The sequence below is a fragment of the Narcine bancroftii genome, chromosome 10, assembly GCF_036971445.1.
Source record: "Narcine bancroftii isolate sNarBan1 chromosome 10, sNarBan1.hap1, whole genome shotgun sequence".
Taxonomy (NCBI): Eukaryota; Metazoa; Chordata; class Chondrichthyes; order Torpediniformes; family Narcinidae; genus Narcine; species Narcine bancroftii.
In genome coordinates, this window is record NC_091478.1 from 22143341 (window position 1) to 22170058 (window position 26718).

Consider the following 26718-nt stretch of genomic DNA (forward strand, 5'->3'; position numbering starts at 1 on the left):
CTCTGGAATGTCTGATGATGGTTCATGTCTCTCCACTGCCGTTAGTTTTCTTTTACTTACTTTGCTTCCTAGCTACACAAAGCGACTGGAGTTATTCTGGCCTAAGCTTCCAGGCTGGGGAACCAGTCCCAAATAAGCTGTTGTTCTCACGCTAGATGAGATTAAACAGGGGCCCTTCTGCTGAGTGTTTCAAGTGCCTAGGGTTTGTGGCTCCTGGCATGATGTGTGGAGGTAACGGCTGACTAGAACTACACGTTATGCTCTGTTTGGTTTAACATGACTGGAGTGTGCAAGCAAGACACTTGCACATTGTGACCAAAAGCTTTATAGAGAGGAGATTACAATGACTAACTAACTCAGGGCAATCGCCTGGTCAAACAGCAATTGAAGTACACACTCAGAAATCACAAAAGGCTTGCCACTCAGAATCAGAATTTATTGCTATGTACATGTCACGCAATCCATTGATTCGCAGCAGCATCGTAGGGGAAATGTTGCCATAAAGACATTGAAAAAAATAAATCAGTGCTAAAATAAGAGAAAGTGAGGAAGTGTCAGTGATTCAATGTCCCTTCAGGAATCTGATGGCAGAGGGGAAGAAGCTGTCCTTGAGCCACTGGTTGTTCATCTTCAGGCTCCTGCACCTCCTTCCTGATGGTAACAGAGTAAAGACGGAATGGCCTGGGTTGTGGGGGTCCTTGGGGATAGAGGGTACTTTCTTAAGGCGCCACCTCTTGTAGATGACCTCGATGGAGTGAAGATGGTGCCCGTAATGTCACAGGCCGAGTTAACAACCCTCTGGAGTTTTTTTCCTGCCCTGTGCATTGGCACCTCTGCATCAGACAATGATGCAACCAATCAGAATGCTTTGTACGGTACACCTGTAGAAATCTGAATGTCTTTGGTGACATACCAGATCTCCTCAAACTCCTCACAAAGTATCGCCGCTGGTAAGCCTTCTTCATGATTGCGTCGACATGGAGGCCCTGGGTCAGATCTTCAGAGATGTTGACACCTAGGAACTTGAATTTCCTAACCCTTTCCAGTACTGACCCCGAAAATGAGGACTAGTTCTTGTTCTTCTTCTTTCCCCCTCCTGAAGTCCACAATCAGCTCTTTGGTTTTGCTACTTTGAGTACAAGGTTGTTGTTCTGACACCACTTAACGAGCTGATCTATCTCCTTCCTTGTCGCTTCCTCATTGCCGTCTGTGATTCCGTCAGTGACTGCAGTGTTATCAGCAAATTTGTAGACAGCATTTGAATGGTGCCTAACAACACTGTCATGGGTGTAGAATGAGTAGAGCTGTTTACATTGTTGCTGACCTCTTCAAACATCGGTCCCCAGTGGAATGTCAAAACGCATGAAGCACTAAGGTCTTGACTTTCAATATTCAGTCATGAATCCGTTCCTTCAGAGTTGCCTGCAGCTAAAACCATTTCCACTGAAGAGTGGGAGTTTATTGTTGGTCAAATGACAGTAAAATAATCTTTAAAGTTCATCAGTCAGTACTTCTACCTCACAGCTCCAGTGACCTGAGTCTGATCCTGTCCTCCTCCTGTGCTGTCTGTGTGGAGCTTGCACACCCTCCCTGTAATCGCATGCAGGTTGATAACCTGACTGGCTACTATTAGTCGGCCTTGGGTGACAAGAAAAGCAGTGGGAGTTGATGGACATGGGACAGACATGGTTGTAGGCGTAAATGATCAGAGAGGTCACTGAATCAGTTTTAACTTTTAAGATTAGCCTGGATCCAGGGCGTTCATTGGGTCAAGTAACTGCTTCACATTTGTAAATAGCTACAAGCTGAAACCTCTCATCCAGAACCCAGCTTTCAAAATGTGATGTGGAAGTGTCAAAATATATTGAGTGATTGAATATATTTCTACTATAAGACTTCTTTCAGTGATTCTAAGTCAGAAGGAATCAGAAACGGAATCAGGTTTATTGTCATGAACGTACGTCATCACATCTGTTGTTTTGTGGCAGTAGTATGGGGCAGAACAAGGTGCAAAGTTACAATTACGCAAAGACAAGATTTAAAAAAATAAATAGGTAGGTGCAAAAAAGAGGAAAAAGTGAGGTAGCGCCCATAGGTTCATTCTCTGTTCAGAAATCTGATGGCAGAGGGGAAACAAGCTGTGTTTGTAACGCTGAGTGCTCCTGTACCTCTTCCTGACAGCAGCAGAGTGAACAGGGCATGGCCTGGCTGGTGAGGTTCCTCAATGATAGAAGCTTGAGGTGCCACCTCCTAAAGATGTCCTTAAAGGAAGGAAGACTAATCCCCATGATGGTGCTGGCAGAATTTACAACCGTCTGTAGCCTTTTCCTGTCCTATGCATTGACACCTCCATACCAAAGAGTGATACAGCCAGTCAGAATATTCTCCACGGTACACCTCGTTAAAATGTCAAAAAAGTTTAGACATACAGCACAGTAACCAGACCATTTTGTCCCACGAGTCTGTGCCGCCCAATTTACACTCAATTAACCTACACATCCGGTACATTTCAAACACCTGTAGAAATTTGAAAGTCTTTGATGACATACCAAATCTCCTCAAACTCCGAACAAAGTATAGCCGCTGGCTAACCTCCTTCATGTTTGCATCAACACGATAGATTGATAGATAGTTAGATTTTGATAGTTTCCAGAATTATTGTCAGAATACATACATGGCATCACATAGAGCCCTGAGGTTCTTTTGTTCTGTGGCGAGGTAGAATTACCACTTACACAACATACACATATAAACAACTGTAAACATAACAAAATTTAAACAAACTGCAATACAGAGAGAATTTTTAAAAAATCAATGAAGTGCAAAAGTAAGAATCCTTAAATAAGTCCCTGATTGAGTTTGTTGTTGAGGAGTCTGATGGTGGAGGGGGAGCAGTTGTTCCTGAACCTGGTGGTGTGAATCTTATGGCACCTATACCTCTTTCCTGATGGTAGCAGCAAAAAACAAAGTTTGTGCTGGGTGGTGTGGTTCCTTGATGATTGCTGCTGCTCCCTGACGGCAACGTTCCCTGTTGATGTACCCAATAGTGGGGAGGGTTTTGCCAGTGAAGTCTTGGGGTGTGTCCACTACCTTTTGTAAGGCTTTATACTCAGGGGTATTAGTGTCCCCATACCAGACTGTGATGCAGCTGGTCAGTGCACTTTCCACCACATCTCATAGAAATTTGCCAGGGTTTCAGATGTCATACAAAACCTCCGCAAACTCCTGAGGAAGTAGAGGCGCTGACGTGCATTTTTCACGATGCCATTAGTGTGTTGACTCCAGGACTTAATTTGTTCACCCTCTCCACCTGTGATCCCCTAATGATCACTGGATCGTACATCTCTGGTTTTCCCTTCCTGAAATCAACAATCAGCTCTTTGGTTTTGGTGACATTGAGTGCAAGGTTGTTGTTAGTGAACCATTCAGCCAAGTTTTCAATCTCCATCCTATATGCTGACTCATCGCTTTTTTTAATGCAGCCCACCTCCATGGTATCATCAGCTAATTTGTAGATGGTGTTATTGTCATACTGAGCCACACAGTTGTAGCTGTAAAGTGAGTAGAGCAGGCAGCTAAGAACATAGACCTGTGGTGCTCCGGTACAGATGGAGATTGTGGGGGAGATGTTCTTACCAATCCTCACTGATTGTGGTTTGGAGGTGAGGAAATCCAGGATACAATTACACAGGGGGGGGGTGTTGATCTTACTGATTAGTTTTGAGGGGATGATGGTGTTAAATACCAAACTGTAGTCGATTAAGAGCATCCTGATGAATGCATCTTTGCTATTCAGGTATTCCAGGGCTTTGTGTAGAGCCAGTGAGATGGCTCCAGGATAGATTTTCAGAGATGTTGACACCCAGGAATCTAAAGTTTCTTACCCTCTCCACTCCTGACCCCTCGATGAGGACTGCTTTGTATTCTCCTGGTTTCCCCTTCCTGAAATCCATAATCAATTCCTTTGTTTTACTGACAGTGCGGTGGCTGTGACACCACTCACCTAGTAGTGATTGTAAGTATTGAAATATAAATATGATTGATTAATTCTCTCTGTGTTGGCTCATTGTGGGTGTAATAATGTGCTCGCTCACTCTCTCTCTCTCTGTACCTTCACTTCTTCGAATATTTATCCTGTTTCCCCTTGAAGCCATTTGTGTCTCTGTCTATCATTCTATGGAAAAGTACTAAACCCTTTATTGACAATGTGCAAAGAATTGTCACACTGTGGTGCGCTGTTAGACAGAACCAGACACACACAAGGTAAAGACTGTACAAGAGGCTTTAATCAACAAAGACTTCCACAGAGCCAGGCTGGCTGTTGCTGCAGTAACTCTGAGTGAGACTTTGGAGGCCGGCGCAGGCTTATGACTGACACCCGACCGGGTGGGGCTTGATCCATTCAGGTCGACTGATTGACAGCTGGCCAGGTGTTGTCCTGTCCCCCTTACACTCCTGCAGGTACAGAGGTTGCCCCCTACAGTAGGCTGGCAGTACACTCCTGCAGGTACAGAGGTTGCCCCCTGCAGTAGGCCGGAGGTACACTCCTGCAGGTACAGAGATTGTCCCCTGCAGTAGGCCGGAGGTACACTCCTGCAGGTACAGAGGTTGCCCCTGCAATAGGCCAACGGGGTACCACCACATACACACTTCTTGGTGGCTTCTCAACACAGCACCTCAGTCAGAAGCAATACTCTTTTTCACTTCCATCAGATTTGCCCAGTGAAACTGATCAAAATCAGTCTCTTGCTGCTTCTAAATAATTACCTTTAGAGGACCAAAGCTTTGGCCTTCTGAACAGCTATTGAATTTCTTCCCTCTTAGCCCTCTGCCCTCTCTCCCCCAATCACTTGGTTTTTTTTCCTCCTCCTCCCCACCTGTACCCACCTCTGACCTGTAAGTCTGTGCTCCTTTCCCTTCCTCTTCTTCCCTCCTCCTCCACCCTGCCCCCACCTTGTTTTCTCTCATTGCTGACGAAGGGCCCAGGCCCAAAACGTTGGTTGCCCTTTATTTCCTTTGACCTGCTAAGTTTCGTTTTTGTCTGGCTATTGAATTACTGAATTGCTCTGGAGATCTGCTTATTGATGCCTCAGTGTTTTTGAGTGTAGTCAGTGGCAAACGAATATTTATTAGGAAGTTGTCCGTGGCTCCATGTTAGTCTTCTTCCATCCCATGGGTTCAAGGTCCACTCCAATGAGTACAAAATTAAGCAGGAAATTCAGCAGACTCTGTGATTGTAGTTTAATAGAGAAACTCAGCAGGACACAGCATCCATAGGAAGCAAAGAGATATAACCAACGTTTCAGGCCTTCGTCAAGCTATGAGCAAAGAGCAGGCAGGCGCGTGAATAAAAAGGTGGAGGTGGGGAAGAGAGAAGAAGGGGCAGGGGGAGGAGCACAGGCAAGAGGCCGTGGGTAGGAGGGCAGAAGAGAGAAAATCTCAGGTGATAGTGGGAAGGGATAGGTCTCTGAATGGAGAGGTAGGGGGTGAGGAGACAGAGGGATAGGGAAGGAGTGAGAGAGACAGGAGAGGGGCCCAACAGAAAATGGCAAAGTTGCTGTTAATGCCATCCAGTTTGGAGAGTGCCCAGATGGAATCAATGAGCACAGAAGCCTGGTTTGAAATGTTCACCATTTCTTTTCTCCCACTGGTGCTACTTGACCCACTGCAGGCTTTCCTTTGATGAGGATTTTGGCCAAGAGGTTCCTACATGCAACCCTGAAAAGAAATGGTGCCATTGGAAATGACGTTGAAGCATAGCTCAACACAACAGAGCAGCATTTTGGATATGTTGTCGGCAGCCATTGGGGAGCTGGACCACTCACCTTTGGCGGGAATTTTGTGGACTAGTTCAGCACAGAATCAGGCCATTATCACGTCTGTGCCCTCCCACAAAACCAGTTGATGGTACGTAGCCTCCTAATCCTTCATGATTCAGGGGCTCATTCAATGTGGTAAGAGTTGCTGCCTCCAACCCCCACCCCCCTCCGCATGTGGTGCGTCACATATTCCAACCACCCTTTTGAGTGAAACATCAACCTCCCCCCGGATTCAGTTCCTCTAGCCCATTTTTTTGGAGTAAGATAACTCCAAATGATATCAAAGCTAGTTTTTAACTGGCATGAACTTCAACTTCAACAGCATAGAAAATAGAACCACCTTGAAGAGCCCTGCACACAAGCTGCACTCTTGATCCTTGTTGGGTTCTGTGCCTTCCTGTAACCTTAAACCTCACCTTGCGTGTGTACCTGGACTGCTTTGCTTGTCAAGGTCATGGTCACTTGGTCTCTGCACCCCAGCATCATGCCAGGCTGTTCCTGATGATCTTTGCCGCCTCTCTCTATGCACTACACACTTGGGCAGTCACTCAAAATCAAGCCTCAAGCAGGAAGACGTCATGTACTTTTCTCTAAATGGACAGGAATGGGCTTGGGGATTATCCTTCTCTAAAATGCAGGCACATTCATAAACCAAGCCCAACCTGCTGGAGGAACTCAGCGGGTCAAGCAGGATCAGTGGGAGATAAAGCACAGTCAGAGATGAAAGGTTGACCATTCTTACACTGCATTTGCTTCAGATTCCGGCATCTCAAGATTCTTTTATTGTCATGTAATAGTACAGAACATGTAATATTACAGGAAATGACCTTCTGCCTGCCATTAAGGCAAAGAGTCGCTTTTAGTGTTGCCCGGCGCCCCCTTCAGTAAGAGAGAGAGAGAGAGAGAGAAGCAAGAGAGTCCCTTCAGAGTCACTGAGTGTCCGTGGATTCACCTCCAGTGCTCCCCATAACCTCTGCAGCCACACAGACTCCTGTTCAATCCATCGGCGACCCGAGCTCCAGATCCCAACTTCCAATATGATCAAGAAGACTTCAGCACCCTAGGCCCTTCGAGAGCCCTTTTTGCCCTCAGCACCCTCGCCAACGCCTGGGTCCAATCTCTTCTGTGTGCCTACATTCACAACCCAGACTGTCTAACCTTATAGAGGTTCACTGGCAATCTCCTGGCAACAGTACTTGGCTCTAGCCCAGAAGGAGCTATGAAAGAGCATGCAATAATTATACTTTCCCAAACTGTCCCATCCTTGGATATCCCACTGGCACTGTTGCTCCCTTCTTCCATAGTTGCCACAACAATTCTTCAATCAATCACCCTCACTAGATGTTGGATGTGCCTGTACTGACTAATCTCTAAAGATTGGCTGCTGAGGTTGCAGCTGCCTGGATCGATTCCAGCAGATGCAAGAACTTGCAAGTTTCTAAATAACCTGACACAACGGGATAAATAACAAACAATTTCAGTGACAATCAACAGTAGTTTGAAAAGATGTAGAAGGAAGCAAGAATTGTCTGACATCACTCGATTAATCTTTCCTTAATAATCCACTTGACAGGAATCCTGTCAAGTGCCTCTGAACCTGACAATCATTTATTGGGAAGAACATGTTTTTTGAAATACACATTAACGTTAATCAACAAATGTCCAGGTTTTACAATTGATTATCCATAAATGGGTTAGTGATGGGTAGCTTGAATGGTGGCAAGAGTTGCAGGATCTCTCTCTCTCTCTCTCTCTCTCTCTCTGTGAAGTAAAGAGTTGCCACTTAGTAAAACTAACTAAATAAATGAATTTAATTTACAAAGCAACGTACATTTTGGCAGTTTCTAAGCTGAATGGTGTCATAAAACATGGAAAGCAATTGATCATACACACCAACCTGAATTCCATATGTTATAGTGAAAAAACAATCTGCTGGAGGAACTCAGTGGGTCAAGTAGCACCAGTGGGAGAAAAGAAATGGTCAACATTTCAAGCTGGAACACTTCATCAAGAACGCTTCCTGCAGATGTAAGTTTTTTTTATACTTTGGTGTAGTAAGCCAAATAAATGAGTGCGAGAATTTGCGGCGTAAAAATCTGAATTATTTGTTAATTTAGGTATCTCTCTCATTTCCAACAAAGAAAATGGTGTTGAAGGAGAGGATATTAGTAGAGGACTGGATCGTTGACCACAGCCTTGTGGTTTCCACACTAAACCAGGCATGCTTGGAAATCCCAAGGTCCCTGTCAATTTCATGGTGTAATTACAGAGAATGGTGAGTTTCAGCATCATTACAGCTGAAACGTCCGGAAGGTCACATGGGCCAATGCAGGTTCCACCCATTCTTAAATGAATTACAGCCATTCTTGAGTCGGACTTGTACATCCTTAGAGTACTTTTGATTTTTCTTTCTCCTGTCTTAGCCTCTTGCCTGGTCTTATTGCTGAAATTCTCAAGGAATCAGAAAGTAACCAACTTGTCATTTCTCATGGAGAGATAAAAGCCCAGGTCTGGATGGATTATTAAAATTGTTTCCTCCTGTCTGGCAGATCACTGAGTTGATTGCAAGTATCAGGGTCCAATTTTGCTATTGAATACAATGTGCCAATCATCCCATTTTGCTGCATTTCCAAAATTTGTATTGTAGTATGTGCTCAGTTTGAAACAAGCAGCATTTAATAAACAAAGCCTGAACAAAAGAATAAATTTCTTTCAAGCACAATGTCTTTCTGAGCTTATAGTTAAGATGTTTTTCATTTAGCAGCATCTGGCATCATCCAAATATTTAGACATATAGACTTACAGCACGGTAACGAGCCCATGCCACCTAATCACAGCTAATTAACCTACAACCCCCCCCCCTCCCGGTATGTTTCAAAAGGTGGGAGAAATCCGGAGCCTTTGGGGAAAACTCACGCAGACACAGGGAGAGTGTGCCAACTCCTTACAGACAGCACGAGATTAGAACCCTGGTTCTGATCGCTGGTGCAGTAACAGTGTTGTGCTAAGCAGTACACTAACCATGACAAGTGTGGTTGAGTTTTTCAGAACAGAAACAGGTCCTTTAGCCTAACCTAAACGATCCCATTTGCTGCCGTTTGATGATATCCCTCTGAACCTTTCTTGTCCGTGCATCTCTCTTAAATATTATTATTGTCCCCACCTCAGCCTCGTCCCCAGCAGATCATTTCACATACACACCACCCTCTGTGTGCAAAAGGTGCCTCTCAGTTCCCTTTTAATTCTTCCCCCTCTCACCTTCAATCTCTGCCCTCTGGACTCTCCTGCCCTGGGAAAAAGACTGAGATTCTTTACCTTGTCTGATATTATATACCTGTATAAGCAGCTCCATTCAGTCCCCTACCATCCAGGGTGAAAAGTCCCAGACTATCCAGCCTCTCCTTACAACTCAAGCCCACCAGTTACACTCACAAGAATAATTTCTGAAACCTTTCCAACTTAATTACATCTGTCCCACAGCAGGGTGATCAAAACTGCACACCTGTTTAGTCTCACTAATATCTTGTAGAGTTGAGGTCCCAGCTCCTGTACTCAGAGGAAGGCAAAACCTTCTTCATCACCCTTGTCTGTCTATGATGCCACTTCCATGGAACAAGGTTCCTCTATCCTTCAGTATCTGTTTCACTAACTGGGCCAGCATAGTTGGCGTAGCAGTTAGTGCAATGACGTTACAGCTCCAGCGACCAGGATCGGGGTTCGAATCCCGCGCAGTCTGTAAAGACTTTGTATATTCTCCCTGAGTCTGTATGGGTTTTCCCCAGGGGCTCCGGTTTCCTCCCACCATTCAAAACATATCAGGGGTTGTAGGTCAATTGAGTGTAACTGGGTGGCACGGGCTTATGGACCGAAAGGGCCTGTTACCGTGCTGTATTCAACACTCTCTCAGGCCCTGAAGATTAATTTGTAAGGCCAGCCTTGGTTTAACCTTCCAAAATGCCAAACTTCACACTTGTCATGATTAAATTCCATCTGACCCACTTTCATCAAGCTTCTGTTGTGATCTCAGATAACCTTCTTCACTGTTATGTACACCAAGGCTTGGAAATTCCTTCGAGGTTGAGCTACCCCCCCCCCCCCCACCCCTCAGTAGAAGGTCTGTAAGAACTCTGCAGCAGAACGCAAAACAGGAAACTACAAAGTGTCCTCAACGATTTTCAAAGTAGCACCTTTAATATGGTGGATGTTGTAAAGGCCCTCGAAGGGGTGCAGCACGATGCTGGAGAGAAAGAAATTAGAATTAGTGACGGTAAGGAGGAGAGAAGATTATTGGGTGATCCTTGTCCTCTTTTGAGGATTTACTTTGATCTCGCTATATCCTTAAGGACTCTGCTCACCCGGGCCATCATTTGTTTGACCTATTGCCTTCGGGTAGACGATACAGATCAATTAACTCACAGACAAACAGACTCAAGAACAGTTTTTATCCCAGACCCAACAGTGAATGAAACTCCACCAATCAGTGTATTTTTGTATTGTTTTTATGCTACTTGGTTTTTTTTTCTTGTTCTTATTGCGTTTTATACACTCTTGTATGTTGTATTTGTGAGTAGCGTGGGTTGCGTTTTTAAATTTGGTTGTGTTTTCTTTCGCAACGACAATAAAGTACTTACATTACGTGGTATACTTATTGTGGTGGTACACCACAAGTGGCCGGTCTACTGCAGGGGGCAACCTCTGTACCTGCAGGAGTGTAAGGGGACAGGACAACACCTGGCCGGCTGTCAATCAGTCCGGCCTGAAGGGATCAAGCCCCACCCGGTCGGGTGTCAATCCCCCTCCAGGATATAACCCTGTGCCGGCCTCCCGAGGCCTCACTCAGAGTTGCTGCAGCCACAGCCGGCCTGGTTCTGTGGAAGTCTTTGTGGATTAAAGCCTGTTGTAAAGTCTTTATCTTTGTGGCTAACAGCGCACCACACTTATTTTTTTCTTTTCTTTATGAGAGGGCAAGCAAAGAGGTTTAGAGACGGTTAGATATGGCTACAAATAGTGAAACAAGAGAGTGGAAGATATATGGGATTTGAAGAACGTTGTTTGGTGCTGTAGGGCTGAAGGAGACTTTGTGCCCTTGATATAAACTTGAATTGGGCTGACTGCATGGCCACATCAACCATGACCTTACTGACTGGCAGAGCAGGCTTGACGGGCCACAAGGCCAACTCCTGTTCCTATTTTCTCACTTTCTTTTTTTTTGTTAAAATCTAGTATTAATCAAACAGGAAGCAAAGTGAATGAATGAGAATTGATTAAACTTAAGCTGCCAGCAGGAGTGTTTTGGAAATCACAATATCAATGGAAGAGCTTACTGTTCAATCCAAAGTGGAAGCAACTTATCCTCAGTGCCGAGGTTCTGCCCAAGAAGGTCAGAGGAGCCATACATTGTGAGCACCTCTCAGCTGGTGTGTAGAACTGAGCAGCCCTGACATTCCTTCACTCATGTGACACAGTGCATCCAGCATGCACAACCTTTAGGGTTTAACAAGATGCTGGGGATCAATACTCAAAGGTGCTGGAGAAACTCAGCAGGTTATGCAGCATCTATAGGAAGAAAAAGATAAAACACAACCTTTATTTCTGGTGATGCAGATGATGGAAACCTGTTATTAAGAACAGAAAACGTTAAAGTACTCAGCAGATTTTCTGTCTCTCTTTCTTCCCTTTGCCCTCTGCCTCCTTTCCCCCAGTTCTACATTCACAGAGCCACCCGAACTAATCAACTCTCACCTTTCCTCTCTCCTGCCCTCCTCTCCATATCCAATTAACATTTTTTCTCTGCTGGTCTGTACTCCTCCCCCTGCCCTTTCGTTTAATTCATATGCCTTCCTGCTTTTTACTCACACCTTGAAGAAGGGCCCATGTCCGAAACATCGGTGCCATATCTCTACCTCCAATGGACGCTGTGACACCTTCTGAGTGCCTCCAGCATTGACAAGCAGGATGAAAAAGCATTGATCTGAAATACTATCTCCAGAGACACTGCCTGACCTACTGAGTACTTCCAACTGTACCTGTTTTTACATTTTTTTTCGCTCACTGTGCTTTTATTGAACTGCAGGCAATCTGCATACAACTTATGCGGCACTCCCTCATAAACTAGTGCACATGCACCCCTAAAGTAACAGGTTTTGTAATAGATGTACAGCGCAGGAGATGAGGCCGGAAAGCACTGAAGCGGAGTCTGAAGAGCAGTTGAGGGCATTGACAATAAATGCGTTGAGCTGGAGCTGAGGGTGGGAAAGGGGATTGAAGGAGGAGATCTTGATGGTGGCAACATATGAGTATGGTAATTGGTCTGGGGTTATGTAGGAGACTAAGGCTGTGAGACAGGGACAAGATCATTGATAGTAGGAGTAGAGTGTGTGATGAGGCCTGGGAGAACATTCTTCTACTATAATCCCCTTTGCTCAATTCTCAGCTAGAGTGCTGTGGTGTATCACAATCATAATAGCTTCAGATAAGAGGTCATAGGTGGACAGAGGAGACAGAAAACTGAGAAGTGAGAGAGGAGAGGGCCAAGGGTACCTCTCTGATAGGAGAGGGAAGGGAAGGAGGTGGGGAACTGGAGGAAGGGAGACAGAGGGATAGGGAAAGAGAGAGACTCAGGGGAGGGGGTTAATGGAAACTGGAGAAGTCCATGTTTTTTTTTCCCATGTTGACACCGTCTGTTTGGGAGAGTGCCCAGACGGAATCCCTGACTTTGTTACAGGGTCATGTAGGAGACTGAGATTGTGGAACAGGAGCCAGATCACTGACCGTGGCAGTGGAGTGTGTCATGAAATGACTTTTCCATCATTCCTTTAGTCAAATCACTCAGGATCAATTCTCAGCTTGAATGCTGTGGTGTATCGCAACTGTAATGTTTTCCGTGCTGGTTTATTATGATGCGTTGAGCAAATAAAACAAGCAGTAATTTGTTGGAACTTGTCCCAGCTGGATTTGATTAAGCAAATCACAAGGCTCCAGACTGTCTAACTTCCAACAGCAGGCAAAAGGAACAAGTACTTAATGCACTGCCCAATGCTAATAAGATGCATTCACACCAATGCTAATAAGATGCATTCACACCAATGCTAATAAGATGCATTCACACCAATGCTAATAAGATGCATTCACACCAATGCTAATAAGATGCATTCACACCAATGCTAATAAGATGCATTCACACCAATGCTAATAAGATGCATTCACACCAATGCTAATAAGATGCATTCACACCAATGCTAATAAGATGCATGCACACCAATGCTAATAAGATGCATGCACACCAATGCTAATAAGATGCATTCACGCCAATGCTAATAAGATGCATTCACGCCAATGCTAATAAGATGCATTCACGCCAATGCTAATAAGATGCATTCACGCCAATGCTAATAAGATGCATTCACACCAATGCTAATAAGATGCATTCACACCATTGTCCTGAAACTTTAAACTGCTAATGAGAGTGGGATTGTACCACTTTCTAATGTGTGCGCGCTATGGCAAGAAGAATAGTCTCATAGTCTCAACCAGCCATTTCAATTTTAAATGTAGACCTGCAGCAGGCCCTTTCAGTCCACGGGCCCATGCTGCCCAATTACACCCAGTTGACCTACAACCTCTGGTACATTTTTTTGAATGGTGGGAGGAAATGGGAATACTCAGAGGAAACCCACGCAGTCATGGGGAGAACATGCAAACTCCTTACAGACAGCACGGGATTCGAACCCCAGTCACGGTCACTGGCGCTGTAACAGCGTTGGGCCAACTGCTATGCTAACAACACTGCCCATTTGAGCCCCTTAGCACACTGCTCAAAGTTTAACCTCACTGTGAAACAGTCAAGTTTAGTTGGTTTCTTGTGGACTTCTCTCCGACTGACTACATTAAAAAATTGAGAATTATGTTATGATTTTATCCTTGGCCCCCACCCCCTTAAAGGTGCTGTGATGTTGGAGGATCTTTTCTGGACCCAACACACCAATGGCATTGTGAAGAAAGCACTTCAACACCTCTACTTCCTTAGAAGTTTGCAGAGATTTGGTATGGCCCTGGCAAATTTCTACAGAGATGTGGTGGAAAGTGTGCTGATCGGCTGCATCATGGTCTGGTATGGGAACACCAATACCCCTGAGTGTAAAGCCCTCCAAAAGGCAGTGGACACAGCCCAGGACATCACAGGCAAAACCCTCCCCACTATTGAGAACATCTACAGGGGACGCTGCCGTCGGAGCAGCGATCATCAAAGACCCACACCCTCCAGCACATGCTCTGTTCTCGCTCCTTCCACAAGACTCACACCACCAGGTTCAGGAACAGCTGCTACCCCTCCACCATCAGACTCCTCAACGACAAACTCAATCAGGGGCTCATTTAAGGACTCTTATTGATTTTCTTTTTTTTAATTCTCTCTGTGTTGCAGTCAATTTATTTACATTCGTTATCTATTTACATGTATACGCTGAGTAGTTTTTTTCCCCCCACTATCAGTAAGTGGTAGTTCTGCCGCGCCATCAAGAAAAATAATCTCAGGGTTGTATGTGATGTCATGTATGTGCTCTGACAATAAATCTGAAATCTGGTCCCCGTTGAGGATGGCTATTCTAAACAACAGCAAGTGTCTGAACACAGGCAACCAGATTTGGCAAGATCGTTGAGAGGTGACTCCTAAACAGGGCAGTCTTCCCTGAATTTAACGTTCCTTGTGAGTGAATCCTCATTGCACAAATGAATGTCAGCACGTCGCGACTTGAGCTGGGTTGAGGTAGGGCTGTAACATTCTTGAGAGAGGGGAGAGAAGGACAATGGCTTGTTGCTGCTGGATACTGTGGGTGCCATGACCATTCACTGTCCTTTCTTCAAGGCCATAGGAGCATTTAGCTCATGCAAAGTGTAAAACACAAAAGTCTGCAGATGCCATGATTAAAGTTAAAAACACAATGCTGGAGAAATTCAACGGGTCAAACGGTGTACTTTATGCACCAAAAATAAAGATACATAACCAATGTTTCAGGTTTGAGTCCTTCATCAAATCACCAAAGGATGAGCTTTCTGCAGGGACCGCTCCCATGTGACTTCCTCATCCATTCATCCCTTTCCACTAATCAACCCCTTGGCACCTTCCCTTGCGGCCGCAAGAAGTGCCCACACTTGTGCCCATTTGGGGCCCCAAACAGTCCTTACAAATAAAGCAACACTTCACTTATGAATCAGCAGGAGTCATCTACTGCACCCAGTTGTGGCCTTCTCTACATCGGAGAGACTGGGAGATCGCTTTGTTGAGCACTTCTCTCTCTCTCTCCATTAACAACAAGAATCTCCTAGTGGCCAACCATTTCAATTCTGTGCCCCACTCTCGCCCTGACATATCTGTCCATGGCCTCATGTACTGTCAAACTAAAATTGGAGGAGCAACATCTAATATTCCACCTGGGCCCTCCAACTATATGGCAATAACATCGACTTCTCCAGGTTCTGCTAGCCTTCTCCCTGTTCTCCCTCCCTATCTCTTTTCCTCCAGCTTTCCACTCCCTTCCCTCTCCTTTCACAGAGCCATCCCCCTCCTCCCGTTTGCTGGTGTGCCCTCCCTCCCTTATCCACCGATTACCTCTTGCTTGCGGGACTGTGCTCCTCCCCTTCCCTCCATCCCACCCCCACCATTATCACACTGGTTTGACCTGCCGAGTTTCTCCAGCATTGTGTTTTTACCTTATGCAAGGTGACAGCTGTGACTCAGTGAGTTGCATCTGAGTCAGAAGGTTGTCGATTCATTTTGCCGGATCCAGCTCTGGTATGCCACTGAGTGTGTTGGAAACGTTGCCCTTCACTGGTTCAGTCTGATGAGGAACCTGAGAATTGTTGGAAGATATCTCAGCACAGAGCGGCTGGTCGCTGTTACACAATGCTGCCTGTGGAAACTTGTTGTGCATTAGCTGGTTGCCGCGTAGTTTACACTGCAATGTCTATGTCTATAAAGAACACAATATTATTACAAATCCTTTTGTTCCTCTAAATATTAAATGGTTGTAATTTTATCTTGAGGATCTCGGAATTAATATATGTCTCAGCAAGTGAAAGGAGCAAAAATGCCTTTCCGTCATGCCACAAATCCATAATTCTCTCGGGTCCACACAGAATAAATGTCAATAAGATATTGATTGTGAATGTTCTCGTTAATTGGAAATGTATTTGCGGAAATAACTTCACGTCCAACAGAACAGATAATCACCGAGGAATAAACAATATTTGCAAGGTTTAGTTAAGGTCAATGTTGGGCACTATCAGTTGCCCCAATTATCATAACAAAAACTTGAGGGGAACAATAGGCTTTATTGCACAGAAGACTTGAGCAGGTCTGGATCCAAACTAGGGAAGTGTAGGGAAGGGAAAGGTGGCCCAACCATTATGGCCTGGGTCCCAGGAGAGGAGTCCAGGTAAGAGTGTCATCGGGGGGGGCGGGCCAGCCCGAGCATGAGAACAATGGGGACAGAGGGGGGAGCAGTGGGAGAGGCTCTGCCAGAACCCCCTTCAATAGCAAGAGGAGAAGGACATGTGAAAGTATTTATTTGTGGTAAACATGTCCATCACTTGTCAGTCTATTAGCAGGAGGAGTCAGTGGCTGACATGACAGGATATATCTGGTTTCTTTTTCACTTTGCAAGGAGCCTGGTTTCCAACCAATGCACCTTCCAAATACAAGTCCCAAAGGGCAAACAGAAAGGTTTAGACAAATCTTCCAGCAGGAAAACAAACCTCCTGATGATAATTCTTACAAATCCCGAGATTGTTGAAATGTAAAGTTTGGATCAATGACCATTTTTCTCTCTCTCTATCTGGGCGGGCACTGCAGTACTACCGGCATCACCTACGGCTCCTAGAAAGCTTCCATCAGCGCTGTCTCCGCTCCATCCTCAACATTCATTGGAATGACTTCATTACCAACATCTAAGTACTCGAGTTGGTCCACAAGCATTGAATCCACGCTGCTGAAGACCCAACTGCGCTGGGTGGGTCACGTCTCCAGAATGGAGGACCATCGTCTTCCCAAGATCATGTTATATGGCGAGCTCTCCACTGGCCACCGAGACAGAGGTGCACCAAAAAAGAGGTACAAGGACTGCTGAAAGAAATCTTTTGGTGCCTGCCCCATTGACCCCCACCAGTGGGCTGATCTCGCCTCCCACCGTGCATCTTGGCGCCTCACCGTTCGGCGGGCAGCAACCTCCTTGGAAGAAGACCGCAGAGCCCACCTCACTGACAAAAGACAAAGGAGGAAAAACCCAACACCCAACCCCAACCAACCAATTTTCCCTTGCAACCGCTGCAACCGTGTCTGCCTGTCCCGCATCGCACTTGTCAGCCACCAACGAGCCTGCAGCTGACGTGGACTTTTTACCCCCTCCATAAATCTTCATCCGCGAAGCCAAGCCAAAGAAAGAAAACACATGTAGATTGTCTGACTTTCATTTCTTTCCTCTTTGTAATTGTTCTAGCTCTTGTTGACTTGCTGAAGCTCCCAGCTGTCCAGAGTTTAATGAGAAAGGAATATATTTATTGAAGAAAAGTTGAAAACCACAACACACAAGGTTATTGTTGCTGACAAATTCCATCTTGCTGTTTTACTGACTTCATCTGGGAGTCTGGTGGCTGACTAACCATAAACTTTATTCTGATGAGCAAGGTGCTAAGGGATCGTCTCTAAATTATTGTCCTACTTTTCTCACCATTGCACATATTTTTCCAAAGAGAAGGAAAACAAAATATAACATGGGAGAAAATGAAGTGATTTAATTTGCATGATTTAAAATAATCAAATTGTGGAATGTCACACCCTAAATCTTAGGGCCTGAGGAGGCCACCTGGTCTTTTGTGTCTGTGTAATCTCTTTGGAAGAATTAGTCGATTTGCCTCCTTCTCCTGATCTTGCCCATCGACCTGTCCATTGCTTTACCCTTCTTAGGGTGACATGGTTGGCATAGCGGTTAGCACAATGCTGTTACAGTGCCAGCGATCAGGACCCGGGTTCAAGTCCCGCGCTGTCTTTAAGGAGTTTGTATGTTTTTTCCCTGTGTCTGCGTGGGTTTTCCCCGGGGCTCCGGTTGCCTTACACCTGTTATATAGTCAGGATAATGTGAACTATTTTGTAACTGCATAAGAATACACCCTTCTCACTGTAGTAACTGTAGTGCACCACTGTGGGGCGTATGTATATGGGAGTGTAAGTGAACATTTTCTGAGATGATGCAAGGCATCAGTAAGTAAAGTCTCTTTTGTTATTTGAATCTTGCATCTCTAAGTTATTTAAGAAGCCTCCCAAGTAACTCAGAGACATAACATGGTGGCAGCGGTATAAGAGAACAAGAATAAAGCCATACAATTGATTGTAAGTCACTGAAATATGAAGGGGAAGAAGAGAAAAAACAATACTGGAAAAAAACAGCTGGAGCAACAGCAGTTCACTCAGCGATGGACGGGGAGACTAAAGACATTGCTGAATCATTTAAAAAGTTTCAGCAGAAGTGCAATTTAGCATTCAAAAGCTATTTTCAAAATGCAACAGCAGAGGAGAAGGTCAGTTATTTACTTCTCTGGACAGAGGAGCGAGGCCTTGACTTATTGAATAGCTGGGAACTTACAGAGATGGAGAAAAATGATCCAGAGCAGATATTCGCAAAGTTTGCTTCTCACTTGAACCTGGGCTAATCATAGAATTAAATGCTATCAATTTAAAGGCTTAATGCAAGAGACTGATGAAACTGATGATAACTAGACTAAAAATTGTTGCTGCAAAATGCAGATTTAAGGATATAGAGCAGGGGTGTCAAACTCAAATTCACGGAGGGCCAAAATTTAAAACTTGGACTAAGTCGAGGGCCAAACTAAATATTTATTGAAAATTTTCAACAACATCTGCATGTTTTCTCTTCTTTCAACATATGTAATGTTAAACTTTTTCTTATTAAAATAAATGTTTAATAATAGTTTTGGATAAACTCTTTCCAGAAGCATTAACAAATGAGAAATAAAATATTCAATAAATAATATTTCTCTATAGAGGATTTGTCAAATGTTGCTAGTGTGCTGTCGAATAGTAAAATCTGAGGGCTATTGAGAATGTGGGAGAATAACATGATTCCTGAAACAATCAAATGGGTGACTGATTGTGGGCATGAACTCTAGCAGGGTTATTTGCCATGCCCTTTTTCCATTGGTACAGATATCCTTTGATTTACACACTTTTCAAGTTTTATGCCTAATGTGCTTGTATCCAGGTGCAGGACCATTTTTAACCAGGAATATATTTATCACTGTGACATGAAACTATTGGAAGATTGTTTTATCCTGAGATTAAAGTTCATAATACTTACTCAGGCCTGTGTGCGGGAGGGCGGGGTTTGCGGGTGATCGGGTTGGACAATGACAGTGCGGGGGCATCGGCTCTCGCTGCAGGGCGGCATCTCGGCGGATCAGCGGCCCCGTCACCATGAGTCGCGGATTGGCCTGCGGCAGGGAGGGGGAGTGGGCAACGGTCCTGGCGAGGTCAGGCCCGAGGCCTCCGGTTCCGGGCGCTGGGAAGCGGCCTTGGCTTCCCCTGACACCGGCCAGGCCTCAAAACCAGAGTCCACGGTAAGACCCTGCAAGGTAAACAGAGGAGGTGGGGGCGATTAGCAGGCTGACGCCAATGCATTCTGGGATTTGTTGTATTACTGTGCATGCGCTATACTGGCGCGGCGGCCAGCGGGCCACCTCTAATACATTTTTGAAATGATCTTGTGGGGCAAATATAATGGGCCAGAGTTTGACATGTGTGATGTAGAGGAAAGATTAGTTGATCAACTAATATGAGGAAGTGCCCATCCTGAAGTGCAAAAGTAGAGCCTGTGGTCAAGCAAACCACTGGGTGAAGATGTGCAAGTCTGGTATAAAGAAAACAGTAATACCAGTGAAGAAAAAAGACAAGAAGAAAATCCAGCACATAAAAAGAAACCACAATGAGGACTCCAACACCCAGATACTGGACATAGAATCCATACACCTTCACTAGATGTTGGATAGAGATGAAAGAAGGAAGCGAGTTATACACAAGGATCCAAATACAGAGGACAATCCAGAACAAGCCTACGATATTTAACCTAAAGATGAAGCTGGAGACTGGAGACGTCCTTCCACTCAAACTCTACCACCAGACATTCCCAGAGAACATAATAAAAGGATATCAAAAAGACAGTGCATTAGAAACTACAAATATCACACTTACAGCCACTGATGGACACGATCAAGCAGTTAGGGAGAGCTAAGATCAATGGCTGCCATAAGGGAAAGAAGATCCTCTGTACATTCTACATGCAAACGGACCAGCAATTCTAGGTCCAGATAGCTGCCAGGAGTTGCAGTTGATCTCTGTCAATTATGAGATCCAGACAAAGAAGATATCCAAAAGCATCAACAGAAACACACAACAAAAAGAGGAAATAGTTTCCACAGAAGTTCCTGCCAGGCAATGGCGCACAGTGGGAGCAGATTTGTTCACTGAGAAACTAGAGTGGTATTTAATAGTGGCTTGTTAAGAAGAAGGATGCCAGCATTATAACACCCATTGCCAGAACTCTTCAGAGGGCAGCATGTGCATATTCAAGAGCCGATGTTAAAAACATGGACCCCAGCAAAGGTCATCAGAGAAGCTGAGACACCAAGATCATATGTTGTTGAGACAGACTCTGGCAATCAGCTGAGGAGGAATGGAATTCACATCCAGCGACACAAGATGTGATGAAGCAGAGAGCTTTAATACCAGCAAAGCCTGCAACATCAATATCAAGAGAGGTATCAAGTGCAGAGACCACAACCACTAATACCGAAACATCAACACAGCAGTTGTCAGGTGAAGCACAAGAAGCAACACAGAGCCCAACGGTCGCAGCCAAATCTACAAGATGGCAAAGGAACCTACTGCCTGCTGCCAGGGCGATATCGATAAGAACTATTTAAAAATAGGTGTGTAAATAAATTAGCTCAGTTACTTAAGTTGCACTGGAAAGAAAGTGTTAAAGAACAATAAAGTTTCCTTTATCTTGAGAAGGAGGCATGTTATATAGTCTGGATAATGTGAACTATTTTGTAACTGTGTAAGAATACACCCTTCTCATTGTAGTAACTGTAGTGCACCACTGTGGGGAGTATGTATGTGAGTGTGTGTGTGTGAGAACAGTTTTCTGAGATGGTGGAAGACATTAGTAAGTAAAGTCTCTTCTGTTATTTGAATCTTGCATCTCTAAGTTATTTAAGAAGCCTTCCAAGAAACACAGGGACATAACACCACCCTTCAAAACATACCTGGGTTGTAGGTTAATTGGAAGTAAATTGGGCAGCATGGACTTTAAAAGATTGGCAAAATAAAGAGAGGCAATGAAGAGGGTTATTTGCTTCAAACAATAAAACATTCTGTTCTGGGAGTTGCTTCCCTTCAGGCTGGGGATGGATTCCAAGGAGAATTTAAATTGTGCAGGACAAATATTTTACACAGAGTGGTGGGTGTCTGGAACCGGCTGTAGTGGTGGAAGCAGATATAACAGTGTCTGAGAGGCATCTAGTTAGACACATGAATATGAGGGGGATGGAGGTGCAAGCAGCAGGCTTTCAGTTTGATTTAGACATCCTGTTTGGCACAAACACAAAGGGCCTGTCCCTGTACTGTACTATGTTCTCGGTCAATGTATCGAGATGCTAAATTTTAAATTTAAATTTAGATGTAAAGCACGTTTACAGGACCTTCTGCCCCACGAGCCCATGCCCCCCTCCCTCCAAATATACCAGTTAACCTACAAACCCAGTATATTTTTGAAGGGTGGGAGAAAACTGGTGCACCCAGTGGAAACCCACACAGACACGGAGAGAGCATACAAACACCTTACAGACAGCACTGGATTCGAAATGGTCTGTTTCGTATGCTATCTAGGCAAGTCAAATTCTACATGGTATGGTACCAAAAGAAATAAACAGTGCAAGGCATCATCTTATACTAATGGAAGGTTCAGTCAGGAGTCAGATAACAGCAGGAAAGAATCTGTCCTTGGATCTGGAGGTGCGTGTTTTCAAACTCGTGTTTTTTTGCCTGACAGAAGGGGTGGAAGAGGAGAGTGTGACTGGACTGGAATGCTATAAACAAAGGTCCTGGAGGAACTTGGCCGGTCATACAGCATCCCTGAAAAGTGATAAGCAGAGAACATAAGTAAAAGATCATTACAGCTCAGTGTTGGCCCTTCAGCCCACGATGTTACGTCAATCCATGTATAACGACCAAAAAAAAACCCTACACCCTCTCTATTTCATAACCCTCTATTTTTCTTTCATCCATGTGCCTGTCCAAGAGTCTCTAAAATGCCCATACCACCATTCCTGGCAATGCATTCCAGGCACCCATAACACCTTGTGTGAAAAAAACCACCCCAAAACTTTCCCCTCTTCACTTTGTATTGATGTCCTGTGGTGTTCTCCCACCCTGGAAAAATGTGCTATCTATCTTATCTATGCCTCTCAGAATCTTGTAGACTTCTATTAAGTCACCTCTCATCCTTCTTTGCTCCAGAGTGAAAAGCCCCAGTTCTGCTAACCTTGCTTCATTAGATTTATTTTCCGATCCAGGCAACATCCTGGTAAATCTTCTCTGCAACTTCTCGATAGCTTCCACATCCTTCCTATCAAGAGGTGACTAGAACTGAACGCAATATTCTAAGTCAACATTTTGGGCCTGAGTACTTCTTTTTTTTAAATTTTTTTATTTTTCACACCATAAACCACATTGACCAAGATACATACATTTTCCTTTTCAAATATATACAGTGTCGTTTTCTCCCCCCCCCCTCTCTTCCCATCCCACCCTCCCTACCTCCCCTCCCATTCATTTAAAGTACAGAATCTAAGATACATTAAACCCGTCAAACAATGTTGTCACTCAATAAAAATAAACAAGAAATTCCACTGAGTCAATTCTTTTCATTTCCTTCTCCTTCTGTTATTTTAGGTGGTAGATGTCCCCGGTAGGTTTTCTCTATTATGTTTCATGTATGGCTCCCATATTTGTTCAAATATTTCTATATTATTTCTAAAATTATAGTTATTTTTTCTAATGGAATACATTTATTCATTTCTATATACCATTGTTGTATTCTCAAGTTATCTTCTAATTTCCAGGCTGACATAATACATTTTTTTGCTACGGCTAGAGCTATCATAACAAATCTTTTTTGTGCACCATCCAAATCAAGTCCAAATTCTTTGTTTTTTATGTTACTTAGGAGGAAGATCTCCGGGTTTTTTGGTATATTGCTTTTTGTGATTTTATTTAATATCTGGTTTAGATCTTCCCAAAATTTTTTCACTTTCTCACATGTCCAGATTGCATGAATTGTTGTTCCCATTTCTTTTTTACAACGAAAACATATGTCAGATACTGTTGGGTCCCATTTATTTAACTTTTGAGGTGTAATGTATAGTCTGTGTATCCAGTTATATTGTATCATACGTAACCTCGTGTTTATTGTATTTCTCATAGTTCCAGAGCATAACTTCTCCCATGTTTCCTTCTTTATCTTTATGTTTAAATCTTGTTCCCATTTTTGTTTAGTTTTACCATTTGTTTTCTCATTCTCCTTTTCTTGCAGTTTAATATACATATTTGTTATAAATTTTTTGATTATCATTGTATCTGTAATCACATATTCAAAATTACTTCCCTCTGGTAACCTCAGACTGCTTCCCAATTTGTCCATCAAGTAGGATCTCAGTTGGTAGTATGCCAACACTGTATCTTGAGTTATATTATATTTATCCTTCATTTGTTCAAAGGATAGTAATTTATTTCCTGAAAAACAATTTTCTATTCTTTTGATCCCTCCCTTTTTTCTCCCATTCTCTAAAGGAAAGGTTATCTATTGTAAAAGGGATTAACTGATTTTGCGTCAGTATTAGTTTTGGTAATTGGTAATTTGTTTTATTCCTTTCTACATGAATCTTCTTCCAAATATTGAGCAGATGATGTAATACTGGAGAACTCCTACGTTGTACCAATTTTTCATCCCATTTATATAATATATGTTCAGGTATCTTCTCCCCTATTTTATCTAGTTCTAATCTAGTCCAATCTGGCTTTTCCCTTGTTTGATAAAAATCTGATAGGTATCTTAATTGTACGGCTCTATAATAATTTTTAAGTTTGGCAGTTGTAAGCCTCCTTGTTTATACCATTCTGTTAATTTATCTAGTGCTATCCTCGGTTTCCCCCTTTTCCATAAAAATTTCCTTATTATTTTCTTTAACTCCTTGAAGAATTTCTCTGTCAAGTGTATTGGCAATGCCTGAAATAGGTATTGTATCCTTGGGGAAATGTTAATTTTAATACAGTTTATCCTTCCTATTAGTGTTAGTGGTAAATCTTTCCAATGCTCTAAGTCGTCCTGTAATTTTTTCATTAGTGGATAATAATTGAGTTTATATAGATGGCCGAGGTTTTTATTTATTTGTATACCTAGGTATCTTATTGCTTGCATTTGCCATCTGAATGGTGATTCCTTCTTAAATTTTGAGAAATCCGCATTATTCATTGGCATTGCTTCACTTTTATTTGCGTTAATCTTGTAACCCGACACTTCTCCATATTCCTTCAATTTCTTATGTAATTCTTTTATTGATAATTCTGGTTCTGTTAAGTATACTATAACGTCATCTGCAAATAAACTGATTTTATATTCCTGTCTTTTATTTTTATCCCTTTTATTTTATTTTCTGTTCTTATCAATTCTGCTAGTGGTTCTATAGCTAACGCGAACAATAAGGGTGATAGTGGGCATCCCTGCCGTGTTGATCTGCTTAAGTTAAATTGCTTTGATATATATCCATTTACTGTCACTTTCGCCAATGGGCCTGAGCCATTCTTCAGGTATTTCCTTTTTTACCCTCTGGATGGGATGGATTCTTTAACGTGTTGGCAGCAGTGGAAAGTAAAGATCGAGTCGCTGGAGGCCCCAATGAAATCAATTAATCAAATTTATTCTGAGAACAACCTCCTATTCCCCAGATTCTCCATATAACTCATCCCTAACCTTTGGTGTATCATGACAAACATTTTCTGTAATTTTGTAAGTTATCACATGCCATTCAGAACACTCTGAATGGAAACCAAGACTTTACAGGATGAGTCAGCTCCCTTGCTTTTGAGTTCTACACTTCAACTGCAAAAATCCTGTCTTTTTACATGAATAGGACATCTCTGGGCAATTTTCCACTCTGTCAGGTGCCTGTCAGCGTTGTAGCTGTACCGGAACAGTTTGACTAGAAGCACAACTGGTTCTGGAGCACAGATCTTCCAGCTGAGAGCTGTATCCAGTGCCCTCGGCTATTCTTTGATCCCATATGGAATGAACTGAATTGGCTGGAGAGCAGCTTCTACATCAGTGGGAGTTGTGCGGGGTGTGGTGGGTTGGTCTCAGGAGGAAGACATGAGAAATCTGATTTTACCCAGAGTATAATGAATTTGTGTAATTCTCTGCCCAAGAAAGCAGTGGAGGCTGCTTCATTAAATATATTTAAGGCACAGAGAGATAGATTTTTGCATAGTAGGGGAATTAAGGGGAAACGGCAGGTAGGTGGAGGTGAGTCCATGGCCAGATCAGCCGGGATCTTAATAAATGGCAGAGCGGGCTCGATGGGCTAGATGGCTGGCTCCTGCTCCTATTTCTTAAGCTCTTACGTATTTGGTGCATGTGAGGAGTTTGAGATTGCCGATGTTTCATTTTTGTCCTTCAGACTCACAGCTGGACAGCTATTATTGAAGTTGAGAATGTTCGCCACTTTTCATGTCTAGGTACGGTGGATCTTCAGGGCTTCGCTCTGCTCCCCTAGTTGTAGAACTGCTTAGACCTGTCTGTTACAGTATGCGCCATGTAGCATGACCTATGTAGTCCTGAGCTACAGCTTCACCAGATTAGCCACTGGCAAGGTCTTCTGCACCCCTCATTGAACCAGAGTTTAGTTTCAATTTATTTGTCATGAAATGTCTATTACAGCGAGCAGGGTTCACCTGCAAACAAGTGAACAACTTATCTCTAACATTCATACAGCTGGGTAAAGAGCAGGATTTACAGAGTAAGGGATTACAATGGGAAGGAATTGGCACAAGGCAAGGGCAGCATGAGAGCATTGTTGTGGGGTTTGTGCACGCTTTCACATTCTTGTGCCTTCTCTCCAATGGAAGGAGGGAGAAGAGATTGAACCCAGAGTATGATGGGTCTTTCAATATGTTGGCCTGTCTTTCCCAGGTAGCAGGAGATGTAAATGGCAGGGAGGGAACATCTGTGTGATGTTCTGAACTGCAATTTCTTCCTGTCTGGCCAGAGCAGCTCCCATGCCATGCTGCGATGCACCCAGCAAGAATGCTGTCCATGAGGCAGCTGTAGAAGTTGTCAAGAGCTGATCTCAGGACGATAGGAATGGTAAAGTGAAGAATATACCAGGACATAAGGTTGAAGATTGTCTACAGGGACTCATGGATGCCCGGTTTAGTTATGATCTGAGTCCACCTCATAGAGCAAATTGAAAGATCACACAGGATGATGGAGGAAGTCCTCAGTGTGGACTTCTTTTTCTCTAAGAAACTAATAGTGGTCACTTCTACCAATATTATTGGAGAAAAATGTTCCTGTCAAAGATAGCTTAGAGATAGATGTTCATGGCCTGGTAGGAGGGCACCACTAGCTCTGAGTGGAAAGCCCTGAAAAAAGGTGGTGGACTCAGCCCAGGACATCACAGGCAAAACTCTCCCCACCATCAAGAAAATCCACATGGCACGATGTCATCAGAGAGCAGCAGCAATCATCAAGGATCGACCACACCCAGGACATGCTCT

The 26718-nt window shown here is 43.7% G+C and overlaps 1 long non-coding RNA gene across 1 annotated transcript in view; it reads left to right on the forward strand.

The window, feature by feature from the left end:
* LOC138744279 (uncharacterized) overlaps positions 1-26718 on the forward strand; it is a 73763-nt gene that overhangs the window by 11958 nt on the left and 35087 nt on the right. The window contains exons 3-4 of the long non-coding RNA XR_011345421.1: positions 5672-5907; positions 7737-7847. This is a non-coding gene — a long non-coding RNA (uncharacterized lncRNA). The remainder of the gene's footprint in view (positions 1-5671; positions 5908-7736; positions 7848-26718) is intronic.